General features: G+C 38.1%; 2 long non-coding RNA genes across 2 annotated transcripts in view; one reads left to right on the top strand and one right to left on the bottom strand.

The window, feature by feature from the left end:
• The window catches only part of LOC125325634, a 208,643-nt gene that overhangs the window by 119,849 nt on the left and 66,607 nt on the right, over window positions 1-22,187 (bottom strand). The window contains exon 2 of the long non-coding RNA XR_007203450.1: window positions 1,954-2,051. This is a non-coding gene — a long non-coding RNA (uncharacterized LOC125325634). The remainder of the gene's footprint in view (window positions 1-1,953; window positions 2,052-22,187) is intronic.
• LOC125325635 lies at window positions 155-20,810 on the top strand. The gene is made up of 3 exons (XR_007203451.1): window positions 155-506; window positions 19,014-19,056; window positions 20,714-20,810. It is a non-coding gene; the product is annotated as an uncharacterized LOC125325635 (long non-coding RNA).

The raw sequence follows: 22,187 nt of genomic DNA, 5'->3' as shown, positions 1-22,187 counted from the left end.
ATTGCTCTTTCACTTCTTTCTGGAGGAAGTGCATTAACCTTGCATACCACTGAGGGTTTTTTTCATTATTGCAATTTCCTTATATTAAAAGTTGCCTTTCTCTTGATATTCACTAATTCCAAATTTCATAACAATGCAGAAACAACAGGTGAAGGGTTCTCCTTCCATAAGTAAGGACCCTGCACTACACTTTAACTATCACCCACAAAGACCTATGGTCACAAATGGGATCCAGAAAGCAAAGGCAAGAGCTGAGCTTTGCAGGGTACTTTTGGTAGGCTGGCCTGAGACACCTCAGGTGAGAAGGGAAGACAAGGCCAGGGCAGGCTTTGCTGCTGGTGTTCGCATGCTAGAAGACTTGCTCCACCTGATCCACTTACAAGCCATTGCAAGCCCATTGAAACACCTTGTCGTTAGTAAATCCACAGAGCAAGAAACCTGGGATGCTCCATTGCCAGTGGCAGACAGGTAATGAAGCAATCAAGCACAGGGGCTGTAAGAAAGAGGTAGGTGCTCAATCTGCTGCTCTCCGTATGCTGTCAGCGGCCAGTTCATGGGTCCTGTTGGGGTTTTGTTTTTTTCTCTTTGAAAATGTGCTTTTACACATTGGAAATACCATTTTTTTCTTCTCAGTCATTTTTTTGTAGCCATATTCTATAGCCAGGAAAGGAAGAATTGATTTGTTTGAAGGAATGACTATAGCAGATAAAAAATTATACACAATCAAACTCAGAGTTACACTGAACTGCTGAGTCATTCTAAAAGAAAGTATTGTTTTGCCATCTGAATATTTTGCTGTCTACTCAAAGTATAGTTTAGTTAAACTATTTTATATTAGAAAGTTTAGACAGCAAATTATTTCACATAAAGACACTTGCTGGAACAGTATGTAGCTTTTTTTCTGTATCTGAATTTAATATATATTTTTTATTTTTTTTACTCTGATAATTTTTCACAGATAACAATTAGCTTTTTCCTGATCTTTTTCAATTCCAAATTCTTTAACATCAGAAAAAAAGACTAATTAATGAATTCAGAACATTAATCTTCTACAATATATTCAATAACTCTCTAGTAAAAGAAAAGTATTTTTTCTTTCCACTTTTATATGATCTCTAAAACATGTGCTTAATTAAAATTGATCTCTCTTACTTGAAATCTTTACAGAGTGAGTTAGTGAAACATGGCCTCAAACATAGTTATTTGAAATTACATTAGCAGGAGATCTAAGCAACAATGTGTAATTGCTGTTACATAGTGTCACTTACTGTTATTGTCTCAAGCATTTTAATCATGAAGAAGTATACATGGTTTTCAGCTGATTTTTACAGATTTCTTGATTAAACCATATACTTGGCCTGATGATCAGCAGGACAATTTAGCTGCATTTTTAAAGAAGGAGGGTTTTATTTCTCAGTATGGATATTCTGAAGTGATGGGAGTCTGGTGCCAAGTTCTGGGGTCCAGCTCACCCTTAGAGGTCACAAGGGGAACATCCCACAGTATTTTCCCTATTTTCTGGATTAGCCACACCATGAAGCCTGAAGAATTAACCTAAGATGGCATGATATTCTGCTTTTTAAAAATGTATGTTTAAGGCTCTGTAATAATCCTTGAGTGAAAAACATTAAAAAAAAAATCATTCCTTGGTTTCTTCCTGTGTCTGACTCTAAATAAGCAGTAGTCTCATTGATTCATTACCTTCCCTAACCTCTTCTGGAATGCCTGTTTTATGCTTGGTCAATTACCAAACTTTACAGATTTCTCTGTTTCATTGACAAAGGTGTTATTTCTATCAAGAAAATGCAGAAATGTATGCCAGAGAAATTAAACCTGTACTGCAGCCAAAATATATTAAGTACAAAGGAACATTTTCCAAGACATCCAAAGTAGCTCAGAAAAATTGGCTTATGTAGAGAAACAAATGCAAATATGTGGAAATAAAAGGAGTACCTCTTCTGCAGTGCTTTGTCAGCGGGAGGAAGTCCCACATCTCTGCCATTCTCCAATTGATTATCTGCACTCTCTCCAGGTATTTTGAAGGTAGATGCCTGAAAGACAGTTTAACATGAAAAATGCAGATCAGATCATTTGGCAGCCATCTCCAAGAGCAGAGACAAATACACACTCTGGACTGGCTGATGCATGAAAATACCCCAAGTCTCTCTCACATACAATCTCTTTACAAATGGTGTCATTTTAACATTAACCTGATCAAATCTTGAATGAGGAGTGGGATCAAGACAGAATGGACAATTGGTTTGGTAAAAAGGCTTATAAGTTTTGATGAAATAAAGCACTTTTTAAAAACTGTGCACATATTCCATGGCTAGAATTCAAAATCTGTAAGGAAAGAAGCCCTTTCGGAGAAGGAGATTCCCTTCAAACTTTGCCCTTTATGGACAATTTGCACAGCTGTCCCTGGGCAGAGTTTACACAGGCCTGAATCTCTTTATAACTCTCGTATTCTTGATGGCAAGGAAAACAATAAAACCCCATACTCTATTATTTGGAAATTAATATCCAAATCTTTACCTTCAATCTCCTTTTTTTCTCCCTTTCCACTATTCTGAGGGTATTAGCACTAGTAGTGAAAAACAGCTCCAGAGGGCCCTGCTAATCTCAGGGCAATGGCAAGTATATGGGATGCCAAGGAAGTTCCACAGTGATAATTGTTTAAAAAAAGACATTCTCAAACAAGGGGAAGGTAATTTTAGAAGATGGAAAGTGGTTTTAGATGTTTCAAACTTTTGTTTCATTTGTTTTTCATATAAATGGTCTTAAAAGAGAGTCCGTGAAGAATATGCCCTGGGCCTAACTTCCTGTGAATGAGAATAGGATAAGTTATGTCTTCGCATTGTAAAAGGTGATCTTTCCTCTCTACCAGTGCTATAAGCATCTGCAAGTCTTTATCCACAGGGAACAATTAATTTTTCCCAAGCAAGTTTGCTCATTAAAGTTTCTGACTATAACTTCATTTTCAATAGAAGATATTGAAACCGAAAATAAGTTCCTTACACATATGCTACTAGAGTTGGGGATTATCAAGTGTAGACTGCCTCCCATTTGTGCTGAAATGAAGCACGGGCTCTGTGGGAAGTTGTGACTAGCTAACTGACAACCTGAGAAGGGACAGGCTGAATCTTCCAAAATATTTCCTTTATATAGACCCCAAAGTCAAATATCACATGATGAAAACAGAAAGAGATGAAAGAGCATTCCCTTTGCAGATGCTCAGCCTTAACTCTCCCCTCCTGGCAGCACCATATCCTCCCACCTGCTGGCCCAGACAAGGCCTACATATACAAAGAAAACTACAGTTTGCAATGCCCTCTCCTGCCTCCTCCATCTCTCTTTTTTTTCTTCAAAAAAATAATATCTGATATTCTTTCCCACTTTGCAAAATATTATTTTTCTTTGAAATTCACCTTTAACAATTCCCATCCTTTTGCTCTTCCTGTACCTCTGGATGGCCACGTAGATTGCTTGTGCATCAGAAGAGAGGGCACAGCAACCTCACTGCTTTCCTCACCATGAGTGGTTTGAGAGAGTCCTCCAGGCAATTTAACAACGTCTTCCCCCCCCGCCACAATAAACCACTTTATAGTGCTCTTATCCGAGCCAAGTTGACCTGCAGGGCACATTTCAGTAGCAGCTTAATTCACTTTCTCCCTTCCCTCGAGCTGAAAACAAGACATTAGTTGCTGTATAATGTGACGTCCATGTCTTATTTCTCCTATTATCTGGACTAAGTAAATCATAACAACTGCAATATAGTTGTGCGCTGATTTAAATGAAGAAATATGGCTTGATGTTGAAATAATTCCTCTAATTTATATATAGCAAAGCCTTGCACAAAGTATTTTGTCAATGACAGCCCAAATCAAGATGTGCAATCTTGAGAAATTGTTTGATTAACTTCCGCCTTGTAAAACATCTTCTTGTGGCAAGTACTTAAGCCTCTAAGAGCTGCCAAGTTCAAGCCAGTGTGGCTCATGCTATAAGTCTTCCTGCAGCCCTTTGGGCCACTCTGTAACGAGAGCTACCATTTTGCTGTCACTGTCACTTCGCATATCCACTCTCTAAAGCTCTGTTTGTTGTTTCATTCTGTTCTATGTCTCCCTTAGGAACTTCTTCATTTTAATATAAATAGAGCGCTTCATCATGCAGTGCCAAAGACTCGTGGAAGGTACAACTCCCAGTATTACTGAAAATGGTGCATACAGATGAATTTGGCCAGCAGATCACAAACAAAGGGCCTGAAAGAAAAGGGAAAAACTTCCTAATCCAAAAGTATGGAGGGGATAAGGTTGAAAATAATAAAGGAGAGGGGAAATGAACTCCTCACTCCGCTAACCATTGGTTTGATTATTATTCACAAACATCACCGGAAGGAGGTATTTTAAGCTTTTTGCCATATGGCATGAATGCATCATACAGTATGTATATTTTTAATGTTGATTACTAATTGGATTTTTCATTCAACATGGAAATTAGTTTAACTTCTGAATCAGGCTGATTCTAAAAAAATCGGATCATAATTATAAGCAAAAAATTTATATTTGTTTTAGAAAACTATGTTTTAGAATAGCATTAATTTTGGAAATTTTAGTAGTTGGCACCTAATGTTTAAAATTTTGCAATCTTTTCAACTTTTCCTTTTTTAAATCCACACATTTATATGATATGATCAAAGGTTTGATAATAAGATATGACCTAATAATATTAAAATGGAAAAATTAAGATAGGATAATCAAGGATTAAGGGTGCCCAGGCAGATAGACGCAGGAACCTTGATGTAATATGTGTTGAGAAAACACAAAATAAAAAGGCAATTTCTAACACTTCCATAATTAGAGCAAAATTATAATAGATAATAATAATAATAACAATAACAGTAATAATAATGACAATAACAGTAACAAAAAAAACCAAACTAGAGTGATAAAACCACTGCATGTCACTATATTACATGGTAGCTGTGGTATGTGACATTCTGGTTATCTAATACTTAGTGTCAGCATAATTTTTTATATTTTTGAAAGAAAGTATTTCCCATAACAGTAACACTTGCAATATTTTGGAAGATGTGAATGAAAGCAGGGATTATTTTAGTTCTGCAAATTTTACCTCTCACATATTGATCTATAAACCCAGTACCAATGGCAGGTTGGATCTAATCCCATTCTGTAGAAAGTAACATAAGGGGATCAAATAATAGTTGGGTTTTGCCCTAGCAAGAGTTTCTAATGACTTCATTACATTTTAACCACCTTGCCCACAACCCTTTGGCTTTAGCCTCTTACTTGGACAATATAACTGTTTCTATTATATCCATATGGAAATGCTTTGTGGATCATATCAACTCATGCTTGCATATTTAACGTGGTTGTTGCAGTTTAATAGCTAACTGCACAACAGTTCTTAGCATTTCTGCTTCCTTTTGTGCCCTCTACAGTGAATACTCAGGTTCTCTCTTATTTTTACTCTACTTTTTCAAGTGCTACGTGTGCAGAAACATCCCAGTCATTTGGAATTGCTAATATCCAGTTACAAATTCACAAGTGGCAAATACTCAACCATGAAATTCAGTAGTTACAAAGCAGAACATTTGTACATTGTAAATTCCTGTGCATTTCTTAAGTTGCATGATGGGGAGCAGCAGGTGACATTATCCAGTTTTATGTGCACTTTACCTTTCTCTAACACCCTTCTCTCTCTCTTCCCTCCTGCTGATGCTGCTGAAGTATAGAGTTTCATTCATTCACTTAAATGCTAAATCCCATCAAGCTCAAAAAAACCTTCCCAGAGACTGGAATAGGACCAAAACTGATCCAGACTCTTATCTGAATAGGTATATTTATATGGTTATGTTTGTCCTCATGTCCTTTTGTCACTCTTGGCACAGGCTGCCCAGGGAAGTGGTGGAGTCACCATCCCCAGAGGTATTCAGAAGATGTGCAAATGCAGCATTTGGGGACATGGTTCAGTGGTGGATTTGGCAGTGTTGGGCTAATGGCTGGACTCAGCAACCTTAAAGGCCTTTTCCAACCTAAATGATTCTATATGGTTATGTAGACAAGGGTGAGCACAGAGGCAGGATGGAGAGCACATTACAGTGTTTGATGGGTGTGTGGTACTTACCCTTTCTGCCATCTCCCCTTTCTCCTCCTCACCACAGAACGAAGCACCTCTAAGGTGTTAGGATATGTAAACTCATGACGCTTCAGCAGGGCAAATAACTGTTACTATACCTTTTCTAGAAACCAAAAATTCAGCCTGGAGCCATCCGGTCTGTTCAGCATCTCCCACTTTGTTGCCCAGCAGCAGAATCCTGGGCAGGTTTCATTTTTGCAGCTTCTCCTGCTGTACAGGAACATTTATCAAAACTTTTGAACTAAGCACTAGGGTTGGGGCAACTCAGTTCGCTGGTAGCAGTGGTGAGGAGAGGTTTTCATGCCCCAGTGCCAACCCAATGAGTGCTTCAGTTACTTTATGTTGAGGAGTGCAATGTGGAAGCCTTCCTTCCTACAAATCTACTTTAATACCAAGGCTGCAGGACTGTGATCTATCCCTCTCTTTTTCCCAAAAAAGCTGCACATGGAAGGTTCGGACCAGGACCAGCCTCCTGAGCCTCAAGATTAGCATATGAATGACAGAGACCCATGGCCAGGGACTCCCCTCCAAGGGGAACATGTCTCCAACAGGGATGTTTTTCTTTTGCAGAAATCAGCATTGGCAAACAACCTGTGGAAATCTGTGGAGCAGGATGGGCTGATAGGAAATGTATTCTTATTCACTGTGGAACTGCTCCTAGACATGTGTGAGGGCTTTTACTTTTTACTATAGAAGTAACTGGTATATTAGCCTTATGTTTTTTTTACTGCAGCTGCAAATTCCAGCTGTTTTAAAACCAACAAATAAATTAATTAACTGTTAGAGAAGAGGTATTATAGGGGTTCATACCAGGGAAATGCCAAATCTTGTAAAAGAAACTTGCACAGAAAGGAAGAATGAGGTGACTATCAAATGCCTTTTTATACATTTTTTTAACACAATGATCTGCTCCCAAGTTGCATTTAAAATCTGTGTAGTCTATATACATCTCAAACAGCTATCATAGAAAATACTTGCTTGGCATCTGTGAGATGCCCTTTCACCAGACCAAAAGAGCTATGTGATTATTATTTTCAAATATACAATATTCCACTTCATAAGTAGCCCAGCATATCTTTAGCCACACCGCTTCTAGTAAAATACTGCTTGGTGAATAAAGGGGGATAGAGTCTATCTCACAATTATAAAAGACGGTGGGATATAAGCAAATGTTGGTATTCAATCCTCTTCTACCATAATTTATGCTTTTCAATGAGAGAGAGCAGCAGACACAAGCAAATTTACTCATAAGGCAAATAAACTAGCAGAAATTTTTAAATAACTGGGGTCAAATTCTGCTGTCACATTGCAAATTAATTGGTGGCCAAACTTAGCTTCAGGTGTCTGAATAAAAGTCTTTCCTTATTACATTTTTGGTGTATAAATAATACGTGGTATTTCTGTGAGGAAATAGTTGTGTAACTCATACTTTCACTCTATTTGTGCCTAGAAGTCTTTGCCTCACCTGTGTCAAAACATCATAATCTTACAGCTGCTAATTGCAGCAGAGTGGCGCCTTGAGTTATTTTTGCGGTCAGCATGAGATGGCACGTGACATTTTATGTTATAGTAACCCTCAAAGAGGCCTTTCTATCATAAAGATTAATGCAGAAAGAGGAGGGAGTGGAATCTCCCAGCATCTCTTTGAGCTGTAATGTTCTTGATTATCATGTAAAATTAAGGTGATTTGTTTATTTGTCAAGTTCATTACTTTAATGCTAATACATGGTCGTGTAACACATTATCTACCTAATACTTTTAAGGCAGCTTGTCAAAATAAGTGCATATTCATTCCGTTCCAGCCATGCTGGACTTTTGCCCAAGGAGAAAATGAGCAAAGAGCAAGATTTTAACATGATGAGTCACACCAGTCATATTGAAACCCTACCTTTTAGGGAACACATTAGGTGATATTCAGGAGCTCATATTTAGCAACCCTCTGATGGACATTGGCAAAAATTTTGCTGTGTAGAAGCCATGTAAAGACTCTGTTTTTAAAATGCCAACAGATCAGACCCGCTTTGAGAAACACAAAAAACTGTATTTTTTAAATGAGCATTTTTTAATCTCTATCAATTTCTTAGTAGCCTACAAATAAGCTTACGCTCTTTCAGCTGAGAATATATATCAGGTTTCCTGGAAACCATCCCACTAGGGCATGACTATAGCTCCAATATAAGCAGTAAAGCACTTAAAAGGGGGCTAATTAGCTATTTGCTGTACTTGACAGATAAAAGATGTATGCAAGCACAGAGAAAAGACTGCAAATATAGATATCCCTGATTATGTTATTGTCCAACATTTTAATTAATTTCTTAGACCACCTTTGTGTAATGTAAAAAGGTTTTGAAAGATGTGACAGTAACAAGGCTGTGGTGTTTCTTTAACTAATCTCCATCACTGCAGGGTGCTGGAAATTTTAAAGCACGTTTTATATGCTCAGTTCATCGAAGAATTACTTTTAGTTCTACTGGCCTTAATTTTTCCTTTATTTGCAGAGCAGCAATGAGAAAGGTGTGATTTGATTCAACTAGTGTGCTGCCTAGAAGCCATTTTGGCATGTAAATCATCTGCACAGGAGACAGACTGGCTGGTAACTACAAATAAGGGCACATGATAAGACCTATGGTCTCCATCTGCAACTCTTTCACTGGGTGAGGAAGTAATGCAGCTTCTCTGAGACTTATTTTAGTTACCCATGAAATTAGGAAATCATATTTATCTGTCACTTGTGAGCATTGTGTAGTTTTCTACCCCACCAGCCCTCAAGTTCTTGGAAAGCCTGAAATGGAATTTCCTCACAATATATTTTTGTTTCTAATTTTAGCCAAAACCAAATGCAAAGCAGCCTACAGCACGAGGCAAGCCAGGAAAATAAATGCATTAACCAAACATTCTGAAACAAAAACATTTTGGCCCAGGGTTTAGATTCCAGCAGGAATTAGGGCTCCTTTCTGGTTAACTGATACAGTTTCACAGGTTCACAATGATACACAGCCACCTTGGCTATAAATCATTCAGGTGTGCTGCCATCAATGTCACAGGAAGGAAGGATTTGGCCCATGGCACATAAAAATAAGGGTTTATGTGGGTAAGGAGATAGGCACCGACAGAGTAAATAGCAGCTCAGAAACCAGCAGCGCTTTAAGCTTTGTTAATAGCAAGGAGCCAGGTACATTAAAGTGGCAGACAATTTGTTTGATAAGCAATTGATATTTGACAGGCCTGTGACAGCCATGTTGTCAGGAGATCACAGCTCCTGCCTCAGTATGTGACTTTAAAAACTTCACTAGGGGAAAAATTACAGTCAGGCAAGCAGCAGCAAGGCATAGCCTAAGGCACTATCTGCCAATAACTAAGTCCTAGGGAAAACTGATTTGTGGCTTCTGATCACATGAACCTATAGCCTTCACTATTGACTAATTGTGGTTCATCTGGATGTAGATCTATCTTGGCTAACAAGAAAGCACTAGAGGTCTTCATTTAGCCATTGAGCTGAGTCTCTGGAGACCTGTGTGCAGCTGTCTTTACCTTCTTACCAATCAACACATCAAAAGCTGCAGAATATATTTCCACTTTCAGAAATGCAAACTGCTAGTGAGATAAAGTTGCCAAACTAGACTTGAAAAAGAGTGAATGATTATGACTCTCCTTCAAATGTAAAAGATAAATCATTTATGACCATGCAGAACTTTGCTATCTATATAAATTCAGAACAGATACGATGGAATCAGTTTATCACCTGGACGGCCACATCATTTTAATGTAACTGTAAAGGATTAAAACAATTTTAGGTGCCTTTTTTTTTCCTACAAAGCATCAGCCTAGAGAGAACACAAGCAGACAAGGTGAATGCACATTCCCTTGCAGAAAGCAGCTATTGACTGCTGCTGTTTTAATTTGTCCTAGTGAAAATAGTGTAGTTAAAAATAATCTACTTGGTGCCATGAAAATCAGCTGTTAATTACCATGCAAAGCATTCTACCAAGACCAAGTCCAAATATTATGCTAAAATTGCGAAAAAAAAATTAGAAAAAAATACTATGGATGTATTTGAAGGTAAATCTACAGAAGAGACAGGGTCAGCAATTTTGGCTTAAATCACTTTCTTGGCTTCTGCTCTGGTTAACAATTCATTCAACTATAGGTTATATTGGCAAGACACAGAACACCACCAATGAAGGAGCTGAGCTCCTTCCTACTCCATCAATGCTATCAGAGTTTAAAAGTCTAAGCAATTTTAGGGCTCAGCTATAGTTTAAGTTCAGATTCAAGTCACATTGCATTTAAGAGGCAAACAATTTGCTTCAGGCCCAAATGACCAGGACTTTTGTGACGTCTGTTAATCAAGGTAGGACCAGCCAGTATGGATTGACTCAGTCTCATGCTGCTTTTTCTTTTGTGTGCTGTCTCAGTAAGTCCAGAGATAAGGTTTTTCTTTTGAGATTTCTGTTTCCTCCCAGTCCAGAAGAACGGGAGCAAAGAAGGTGCAGAATCTTTGCAGGATTTCAGTAATCTCCATGTGCCAGCTTGACTCCAGCAGGGAAATGGCAAATATTTTTGCCATATCCCATTCTGCACAATTAAATTGGGATTCACAGTCTGGCAGAGAAGAGCAAATTGATCACATAAAATTAAAAGCAATATGGATCCCCTTAGAATGTCAATCCTTAGGGTAATTTTGCTCATTTTTAGTTATATTAATGAATACATGTTACTGGATTACCTATCTTGACCAAGACCAAAGAGGATAATAAAACTAGATGAGCAGTCTGGTACTAGAAATTACTAGGAATTTAGAGCAAGAGACAATTTAAAACCTGTTCTTCAGTGCAGGTTGTTTATGTAGGTAAAGCAGAGGAAACTTATGACTGCATTTTCAAAGTTCTTAGCATTTAACATAATAAATGTCTGCATTTGTTGTGGTGTATTTATTGCTGGTTATTATTATTACCACCAATTTTGACCTAGCATACAGATACACGGTTTTTTCTAGTTGAAAAAAAAAAAAAATATATATATATATATATATATATCACACCTCTTTTTGTGGGACTTCCACTGTGAAGATTTTGCTCAACAGACTTACGATAAATGTCAAAAACTCTTACAGGGAGGGCAAGCAGTTCAGCCTGTTCCCAAAACTGCCTCATCCTTCTTGTTACAAAACCTTCTTTACATGCTACTTATAATTTTGCAAAATTTACTCCCAAGGATAACATTTTCCACACTGACATAGTTACTCTGGAAAATATCTCTACATCTTGCCTCTTGTTTTTGAAGGACAGTAGAAATAGCTTCCACTTTTAAGAGTTCCTTTTCAGAGTGAACACTCTGAAGATTTTACCTTATTAATTGCACTCTGACCTCCACAAAAGACAGGATGGGCACAAACTTAGGGCAAGAGTGACCTGGAAGCATTTCTAAAATTTTCTCTCAAAGGGCTGCTCCTTTTCAGGATTGCTGTCAGGTGCTGTAGCTAGGAGCAAGGCATTACCAGCATTTCTCATACTCCTTATTAATGCTCCTTATGCAAGTGGGGAGAAACTGCTAGACCTGGATGCCAACATGATGGAAAACTGAAAGGAGGGAGATGCATAATTTACAAAAACAAGCCGGGTGGGTATTTAAGCAGAGAAAAGAGGGGAAAAAAATGTGATTAGCACTTTATAGAAAAAGGGATAGGGACAGAATAGATGAGATCTAATGTGAAATTTTGAGCTAAATGTTTTTCCTTAGAAAACACCAGTTTACCAAGCTTGTAACTTTCCTGCAGAAATTACAGTTTCATTCAGAAAACTCTAACTGTAACCCTTCCTTACTCCAGTTCTCCACTCCTCCATCCCCATATCTTACACTTTTTAAGAATATCAATTCAGCTTTTAATAACACAAACATGCCTTGTTTTCCCAAATCTCTCTCTTCTCACTCAGTGCACAGGATCAATCTGCTCTGGAGATGGATACAAACTTTGAAAGCAACAGCTGGACTTGCTTCATCCATTACAAAAGTTACCAAATCTGCAATAAAGGAAGGTGACCACCACAGAATATGACAAGAAGTGATCTCATCTAATTGTCAGAACAGATCACACTTGTGAATTAGTTTCTTTAGAATTATCCATCTCTAAAAAAAACCTTTCACAGGCGGACAGGAGCTAGGCATTACTATGTAGGCACCTGAACATGAGCTGAAGGGGCTGATCTGCAGAATACCCCACTCCTGGGATATTTTATGCATTTTAAGTACCTACCATATGTTCTGGAAAGGAAAAAAGTAAAACAAGTTCTGGATGAGGGTGCACAAGACTTATTTAACCTAAATAAGAAGTTGTTTTCATAGGAGGAAGAGCTGATGATGGAACTGTTTATTTACAAAGTACGCACAAAACAAGGATACTTGTTATTGTGTTTTGTTATCTTAACCCCTCTCAAGTGTCTTGGAAATTGTTTTGCAAACTGGACGGCTGCTTTATGAACAAATTGCTTTTCTTCCCATTTGGAATTTGATCTCTCCAACTTTCTGGAGGGAATGCACTGAATCATTCTGATATTCTGTGACGATTTAAAAGCAAATGAAGGAAATACTTGGCACATCATAATTTTTTTTAATACCTCTGCAGCAATTTTAAAATTGGTTGGGTAAAATGGTGATTTCTCCTCCTAAGAGTTGCACATTTTTAAGTTACCAGGGCAGTAATTTCTACAATAAAGACGTAAATCTATCTATACTCTCTCTCTATATATATATTTTATATCTATTTGCATAACTCTGAAGCTCCAGAGATGTATAACATAAATATGCAATGTGAGTAAAGAACAAAAGCACAGATAATTTCACCATGCTCTATAAAGGAGATCGCAGAGTTTTGGTAAAAACTTAGATTTCATCAAGGGAGAGTCTTCAGAATCAGAAGATGCAGCAACAGGCTGGCAGATGCCAGTGCCTGACTTGGAAAGAAAGGTCTGATGAGGAATAGAGAGCTTTTGAAAGTTTAATGCAGCTCTTTGGCTCTAGCAGGTCACATCTCCTCTACCTTTCCCAAAGAGTCTTTAGGAAGCTGAAAATATGTGTAAATAACCTCTGCCAGTAATACAGAAGCAACAAACATCCTTGTTGGACACAGTCTATGCTTAGCTAACAGGTACAGCTGTGGTTAGAAATGGCAGCTTGATGTTCAATCCCATTTCTCCCAAGCTCATGCCATCCTTTTGCAGGAAGCCAAGTTAACATGGCCTGAAGTACTTCAGGAATTCCCCTTTCGTGTGCTGAGAAAGATACAAGATCCGGTTTTGATAATAGGTGCCACTTGCAACAACCAGAGCATGCAATGCATTTTACACTCAGATCCATGTTCTCAACAACTCCTCCTTTCTCTTTCCTTTTTCTATCCCAAGAATGCAGCTAAACAATTCCTGCCATATTTTATTAATATTTAAAAATTTATTTATAAGACGATAACTCCAGCACTTTCAGCAAAGTAGACTAGCCATAACGTGAGAATTATTCTAAATGTGCCATGACTTATAAAACCTGAAGGTGTTACTTCATGAATTGTCTCTAGAGAATGAGTGACCCCTACAATACCTACAATAGCTCCACGCTAAAGCCTATTAAGAGGGATTGGCCCAAAGCTCTGTAGTAGGACATTCCTTATGCCTTTGTGGTCGGGGGAAGCAGAGGCCACAGGTTCGCCCACCACCATCTGCATAACACACTGCCACCATTCCTCAACCAGTCTCACGAAATTCAGGGCCTTCAGAAGGAAAAATTGGTCCAAAGCACAGGAACTATTTAGCCGACCACTACCACTAGCAATCCCATACATCAGGTGATCTAATAAGACTTCTATTAAGCATTGCAACCAACGAGATGAATTTGAGCACTGGTACAAGTGTCCTCAAAATCACACTCAGCATGTGTGTATCGGCTGCCTCATTTTTATGTGCTTCTCCCTTTTTCTTAACTCTGTTTACCAAGAGATGTTTCATCATTTTATTTCCCCACAGGTACAGTTTTCCCATTATTTTCTGCCTTACAGATTAAGTACCATATAAGAACAAAAAAAGACACCACCTAGTTTGGTGAAGGAGACATGTCTTACACTTTGCTAACATTATAGCCAGATTTCACGGTCATGGGAAAACAAAACACCCCAAATGGAGCAGTTATTAATTCAATAAATCCAGCTGCTTTCAGTGCTCTGGGCAAAAGGCAAAGTTAAAAGCAGCTGCTTGTTGACGACATGTGCGACCTGACCAGGGTAAGGTAGCTGCTTTAGCACATCATCCACCACTTTGAAGGCTGACTGCACTCAATTTCTTAGACAATCTACACACCATTTTCAGTTCTGTACCTCCATAATTTATCACAACAATACCTCAAGCATACAGATTGGTGGGGGGGAAGGGTGGGGGATGAAAGCAATTTACAGTATAAAGATGAAAGAAGCCGGATGGCTCAAGAAGACCTACTATGTAAATCATATCCACAGCTTAAAGGAATGTAGCCATAATATTCTGGAATTAATTTTTCCAGCATTCCTATATAGGTCACGCAAAGGTAAATGTAGTTTCCTCCTCCCCCTACCACTATATCTGGAGTTGTTTATCAATATGTTAAAGAGGAAATTGATTCTACCTCCCTTTTTCTACAAGGACAATAAGAACCTTATGTATAAAAACTTCCGATAGAAACAACAGCAATCAGTAAAAAAATAGTGTGCAATCTGCCTGTATGTCTTCCCTTCAGATTTTTGGGCACATCTTTCAAAAGTTACTCTTCATGACACTCAAGATTAAGAAAGGAAAAGTCTTTTCCCAGCAACAGTCTAGATAACATACAGTGTATCCCAGATATATCTCACCAATCCTAGCTAACTTCAAAAATGCAAAAGTTATCTGCAGCCTTCCTAATATATCTACAATGTGATTTTAAAACTATTATTTTAAACTTGAATTCAAGCCCAGGTCTATATTTTCAGATAGTTTTCTAAATTATGATTGCTAAATATGTTTGATTAATCAAAGGTGTGTTCTCCAATGGGAAAAAAATGATCTTTTTTTATAAGACTGTGTGCAGATACAACTTTACTTTTTTTTAGTGGTTTGGTAGCAATCTTTTGTGCACAAGGATTTTTTTAATGTGTTCAGCAGGTGCGCCATGTATCCCCAGGAGAACCAAAAGTGTGTGTGCAAATCTCTTTACACAATTTCACCTCTTCTCTCAATGATCAATAACATATTTATCTGAGAAAACTCTGAATTTACCTACATTTACTGTGTGCTTCTTAGCCCTTTAACTGCAATCTGCCTCTCAGTCTCTTTCCCCTGGGATCTACTTTTAAAGGTACAAGCATGTTAACAGTTTCAAACAGCTGCTATGGAAAAAAATCATCATGAATGTTTCCTTCTTCCTCCTCAATTGTGGACTTAAATCTCAAAATACACTGAGGCTGAGTTGCAAGAAGCAGTTGTAGTTACAGGATTAACTCCAGACACCTCCTGTTCTAGCAGACTTGAAGTTGGGGCTTATACAAGTGGAAAGGTGATACAAGAGATATTCATCTCTTGCCTTTCACACTGGTGGCTCCTGACATTTTGGGTCAAGCAAACTTTTAATGAATGGGAAAACTATTTCAGGTTATATTTAAGTATTTCTAAATATATTCTGTGTTTTTCCCTCCTTCCATGGAGACTTCAAGCAACCAGTTTTAAAGTCAAGAGGTTTCTGAAAAGAACACAAACTTAAGACTGCATTTCAGCAGAATATGTAGTACATTTGTAATGTGTGGTTTCACACAGAAAAGGTAACCCATTCCCATACAGAGGAAACAGGTGACAACATATTAGCTTTTGAATGGATAATCCCTCAAACCATGCTTCAGCCCAAATCTTTAGATAACCTTCTGCATGCTCAATGCACATATCCCACTGAATGTCTAAACATCATATTCTAATGCCAGCCTTCACATAGGCACATGTGTAAACCTCATTGCTCCCTACCAATGCACTTTGGACACAGGCTATTCAATTGAACATAACCGTTGCCTCATCATTCCTTTAGCAAAGTAAATAAAACTGTGTTTGCAATACTCTGACTCCTTGGTGAAGTCACCCACTCCCAGTTTGACTCCACTGTACCACAAAAACTGACTCAAAAATAAAATTGTCCTTTTTTTTCCATCTACTTCTGAGATGTCACTTTGAATCTTCAGATCTCATTGGATTCTCATGTGGTGGATCCCCTCTTCAAGACCCTGATAATTTTGCTGATGGTTAACTCTTAGCCATCAGGCTACCCATAACAAAACTGATGTATTATGGGGACTGATCATCACACCCCATTTCACTGAGGCTCCACTGGGATGCACAGTGAGTGAATCACCAAATCTAAGGCTGACAATATCATAGACAAGAATTTGCCGCCTTGCCTGGCTAAATGATTTTGGTCAGTGAATGCAAACTGAAGAGGGAGTATTTCACAGTTCTTGTCTAAACAATAAAATCTGTCCAGACAGTATTTCCGGCTTTCTGTAAATCCCAGACAGTCCAATGTGCCTCCTTAGCCTCTGCAAACAACCGAGCGTAAAGGGTTTTAAAAAGACTTCTGTTAAAAAGCAGTTGATAACAACTTTCAATACTGAAAAATAGGATGGCATCTATTGGATCTCCACACTAAACAGCAAAGATCTTTGCATACAACAAATAGTCCTGTGCTATTGAGTGACTAAGTCCATTTCATTATTCATACAGCAGTGGACAAACTGATATAAATAAGAATGAAATTGTGCCCCAATACTCAGCTTTCAAGTGTGCATCACTGTTAGAATTTTATTAATAAACCCATGAAAATGTAACTAAATTTTTGCAAACTGACATATTTCTTGCTATATATAACTAAACATTATTTTTCTTTAAATTTGCCTTTATAGAGAGAAATACAGAAAATAAAGTCTCACCGGATTCATCTATTATAGCCTTAGTTTGAGCATGCAGTGGGCTGGGGAATGTTTTCAGTGACTTTCCTTACAGCAGAAGGTAACATTCCATTGTCCATCACCCGCACTTGTCTGGGTAGATCAGGATACCTGGGCTACAGGGAGAAGGGAAAAGAGAAGCTGTCGTAGGTGCTGTCACAAGGGTTCCAAAGGACAGCTGGTCAAGACTGATACATGTGTTAGATTTACAGCACCTACACTAAATTTGCAGCCTCTCTGTTCACATGTGAATGACCTCCCACACTTGGACAGTCATCTCGGAAGAAGGGAGGAGCTGGCTGTTTCTGTGCAATGAATCTGTTCAATACCAAGCCCAACACGGTTCAGGAGCTTGGAATTCATCTGTATTAGCAATGCCTGTGTCTGCAGAGCTTCCAGACTCTGCAGATATCTTGACTTTGCCCCTGGTATTTCAGATAGATGAAGACACCTGCTCAAGCAGATAGCAACAAACACACAGCACCTCTTGTATTGTAAAGTGCCACCTTTCCTGCCTGAGTGCTAAGGGGACTGTAAAACTTCTTGTCAAGTGTCCTAACATGTCAAAGTTTCAAATATCGGATGGACAGTCAAGGGTGCAGAGAGGAGTAACAAATGCTCATGGCAGTTGCTGGAGTAGGATGCAAAGGTTTATGGCAACGTCAAAGAGCTGAAGCCAAGAAAAAGTTGGTACTCTGCTCTGCCTAATTTTACATTGCTCACTGAAGTAAATGAATCTGCTTCTCCCTGTCTCAGATCTACAAAAATCGAAAAGGAAAAAAAGGAGGAGTTAGGGGTTACCTATTGGCTCCTCAGGCCACAGGGATACTGAGACAGCATGAACTTCCCTTGTAGTGCTGCAGGAGCCAGGAGGAGATGATGGACACTGTCCCCAGACCTTGGTCAAGCCTAGGCAGAGGGGATGAGGGGCATCTCACAAGCTCTCCTGGGAGGCTGGTTCACCAGTGTTCCAGCCTTTTCAATTTTGGTAGCTGCAAAGCAGAAAGTCAAAAAACATGCACATGGTTTAACTCTTGTACCAATCTCTCCTTTAGAAGCTATTCTACAGCAGTAGCTCAGAAGGCAGGGAAATACATTCTTTTCTTCTTATGAAGAGTTTGTACTCGTTTCAAATTCATTTATTTTCGCATGTGGTGATTTTAACCACTCATTTTCCATATTCTTGTTCTTAGCTTTTTTCCTCTTTCATGATCCCATATGTTTTGAATGTTTCTTTTCTCACTCTGGAAGGAGCAGCAGAAAAGTCTTTGTTGCTTGACAAGTCTTGGAGTTCTTATTATGAGATTCACAGCAAAGATATGTGTATAATTTGTATTACAATTGCCAAATAATCACAACATGAATGTTGTATTTCTGCTGTCATAGGATAGCTGTCAAAACTTAAAGATGGGAAAACAAGTTAACAAGGAACAAAAAAACCTCAAACCACACTCATTTGTCCCCTTTAAATTCTAGCTACTGGAAAAAAACCCCAGTTGCAGCAGATTTTGTAATATAAAATTTTCCATGCAAGTTCAGAGGAGAGAGCTTCTTCTTAGGCAATTTATAAAATGTTATCACTACTCCTTGGATATAATCTGGAATCCAATTTTAGGTTAAACGCACCTAATTATCACTGCAATATGTATTTTTATTTCTAATTATTCCTCTTCATACAAATACCACCAAATGGCTGAAAGCCAGTTTTGTATTTCTGTTGTGTCAGCTGCTGTTGTACAAGGAGAAGGAAGGAAGCTGTGACACTTACGCAATCTCACTTTGAAGGGATAGATCATTCTAGGGATGAGGAAAGAAAGTCATGACTGCATTTTATGCCATATGTGGTACTAACATGAAAAATAATCTTCTTTTTCTACAGCTGGCTGAACGCTGTGGGGGATCCCCAGCAGATATAGATTTGTGTATGTATTTGTACCTTATCGTTACTGACAAATAACTCCCACTAGCTTACAGCAGTTGATGGGCAGTGACACAGTTAATGACAAGGCTTGACTCCTTTATTATCATCAACTAAATTTGGTGTTTTTTCCTGTGTGAATTCTAAAAATAGTATTTCCAAGTGTTTAAATTATGTTTAAGTTGATATATTGAATGTCCCTAAAGACTTACTCTATAATAGTTTTCTTTAGAATGATACACTAACTCCTTCCCCCCACACACATACCATTTTCCCTTTTCTTTTACATAACAGATTTCTTAAAAAAAAAAAAAAAAAAGGGAGACAGAAAGCTTATATTTCTGGGAAGAATGGCGTGAGGGGCTGAGGAGGCCACATAATTGAGTGTGATGTGTCAGTTTCTCTAGTGACTGTCGGGACTATTCTGTCATCACTTCCGCAGCGCGTAAGCGAGAGGACTGCACAAATCCCCATGTCTCCCGTGACTTAACCAAACACTGGAGTCTCCTCTAAGAGAAAGTTAGTCAGGAGGTGTGCAGGTGTTTTATACATTAGCAAAGAAAGCAAGAGATGGGGGGATGTAAGAAAAAGGCAAAGGATAAGATAGTGTGACATGAAAAGAAGAAGGGCTTGCCAAAACCATCATATTCATACAGGTTCTGCTTAGCAAATTGTACTCCTAAAAATAAAGTAATTAAAGATAAAATAAACCCCAACAGTCTAAAGTTACCCCAGCTAGAGACAGCTATACCTTATTTTACAGCTGTGGGCTACTCTGAGAATACAGCTTTTTCATTATTTCTCTAGCTGCTCTCTTTTCCCTAAAGACAAAACAGAAAAAACTAACAATACATCACACTTCACCTACCTTCTGAGCAATTTCTGAGTGGGAAGATAAACACAGTAGGTAGTTAAGAGACACTGCAGCTGTAGTTTTTTCTCCCTGAACCTTCCTAAGAACTATCCTATCAGTCACAATGGGCAGGATCCATTGCCCCTACCTTAGATGCTAAAAATACAGACCTTTAGATTGGAGCTGGTCATCTCTCTATATTCAAATTAAAGAAATAGGCAGATGTCCAGGATAGTTCATCTGACAAATTTTAGATATCAGTCTTAAAAGAAGAAATGCACCCTAAAAGCATAATTTGATTTTGATCGATTTTGGAAGAGCATAAGCTCATTGTTCAGATGCAGACATCTATGTACATAGTGCATTATAGTCACTGCACATGATGATGACTCAATGGCTTCTTGTATGAGACAATGATGCATCAACATTCAAAGAAGCAAACAAGGAAACATCTAGGTTTGTTTATTTCTGTTTTAACAAACTCACACTTAAACAATGCCTAGTTTTGTGGAAGAAAATGATTATATACCTGTACTTTGGTTTTGCTACATTCTTCTGCACTTCTGCTATGCTCAGTTAAACAGGAATCCTCACTATAAGACATGGTCATGATCCTTCATCTTTCTGGTTCTGGACCCCTAAAGGTCCAGAATGTAAATTTAAGTAACACAAAATCAAATTATATTCACTGCATGCCTACTGGAACTCAGTTACCTAGATTTTCTCACATAAATGTTTCCCTGTCTTTGGGAGCACTTCCATATCAGAATGAGTGACATTAATTGATGCAATACCAACTCTATTTCAGGCACACAAGGTGTGTTTCAATCTGTATCAAATCATGGACCAGAAATGCCTTTTTGCCCAGGCACAGGGCACGGACAAAGAGGAAGTGTTTATGCTTGGCCCCTGTGAGTAGATTAACAAAGAAAATCTTCCCTATGTTATGTTTCACTGCTTTATTTTATCAGTGAAGTTGGCACTGCAGAAGTTCACTTCTACAAGACAAGCTTTTTTAGAGCCCTTGAACCTGAAACAATAACTGTTTTCTAGCACTTAGTGCTGCTGTGATTTATATATCTTCACGTTATATATTCACATGCAGTGAATCCCTCAGGTTTCCAGAACAGAAAATTAGGGATGTACTACTACCTTTGAGGAGCTTAACTCATAATATAAACTTCAGCTCTGTGGACTGACACTATTTTTCACGGGGATCTAGGAACAGGATTTCAGGCCACCATCTACTGTTTTGAGTCTGATCTCTCACACGCAAAGGTAGAGCACAATAGAAGAGCCCAGAAGGATTTACAGATTATGAGGTCTATGCAATACTGTAAGCTGTGACAAACCAAGGTCCAGAGTAAATTAAGAAAAAAAAAAAAAAGGAAATAAAAAGGAAGGGAAAAAAAAAAAGAGAAAAGAAAAAGAAGGGAAAGAAAAAAGAAAAGAAGAGCAATAGAAAATCATAGAAAGATAGAAATGTATTGTTACTATTTTAGATCATTGAAATAAGAGGAAATTTGTAAAAGGAAAGAGTAGAGTGTGTGTACAGTGCCATGTCTCAGAGCTGTTTCAAACAAGAGTAATCCCTATTTGAAAACCTTTCATCTTTAAGCTGGGGAAGAAAAACATACCCAAGAGGTTATCTGAAAATGAGACTCCTAGTAAATTTATTATATGTAAATTATTTCAGATACTGCTAGAATTACCTGAAATAGCACTTGAAGTTCCAAACTAAAGCTAGCCGGAATGCTCTAATTTGAAACAAGCAGATAAATTTTGTTTACAATCTTTGTTTTTGGCATTATTTTTTCTTAGTCAGATGGGAATCAGGAACGCATAAACAATTTTGCAGTAATAGTCCTCTGATCAGAACTAGAAAGCCTGAGAAAACTTACAAGAAAGCTTGTTCTCAATAGAGGAACTTCATCTTCATTGGCGCAAACACCCAGACACCAGCAGGCACATGAGAAATACCGAAATGAGCATGGCCCTGTATCTTTCAGTATTTGAAAGACTTGCATTTGAAGAGCATGCAAAAACAGAAACAGATTTTCTTTCTTCTCTCTCTCTGCATTATATATTAGATTATTATTGCCATACGTGAGACCTGTGGAATTTGGAAAAAGCTTTCTTTATGGGCATGACAATGAATAGGATGAGCTCCAGAAATACTATGCTGTAGGGTGCATGTTCTGGGACAGGTGTCCCAACCAAAGAAAATTTCTTATTTGACTTCACTAGTCCAAAATGTACATTAATCACCTGACAGGGTCACT

The sequence above is a fragment of the Corvus hawaiiensis genome, chromosome 5 (genome assembly GCF_020740725.1).
Source record: "Corvus hawaiiensis isolate bCorHaw1 chromosome 5, bCorHaw1.pri.cur, whole genome shotgun sequence".
In the NCBI taxonomy this organism is placed as follows: Eukaryota; Metazoa; Chordata; class Aves; order Passeriformes; family Corvidae; genus Corvus; species Corvus hawaiiensis.
This window is presented reverse-complemented; position numbering and strand designations above follow the sequence as displayed.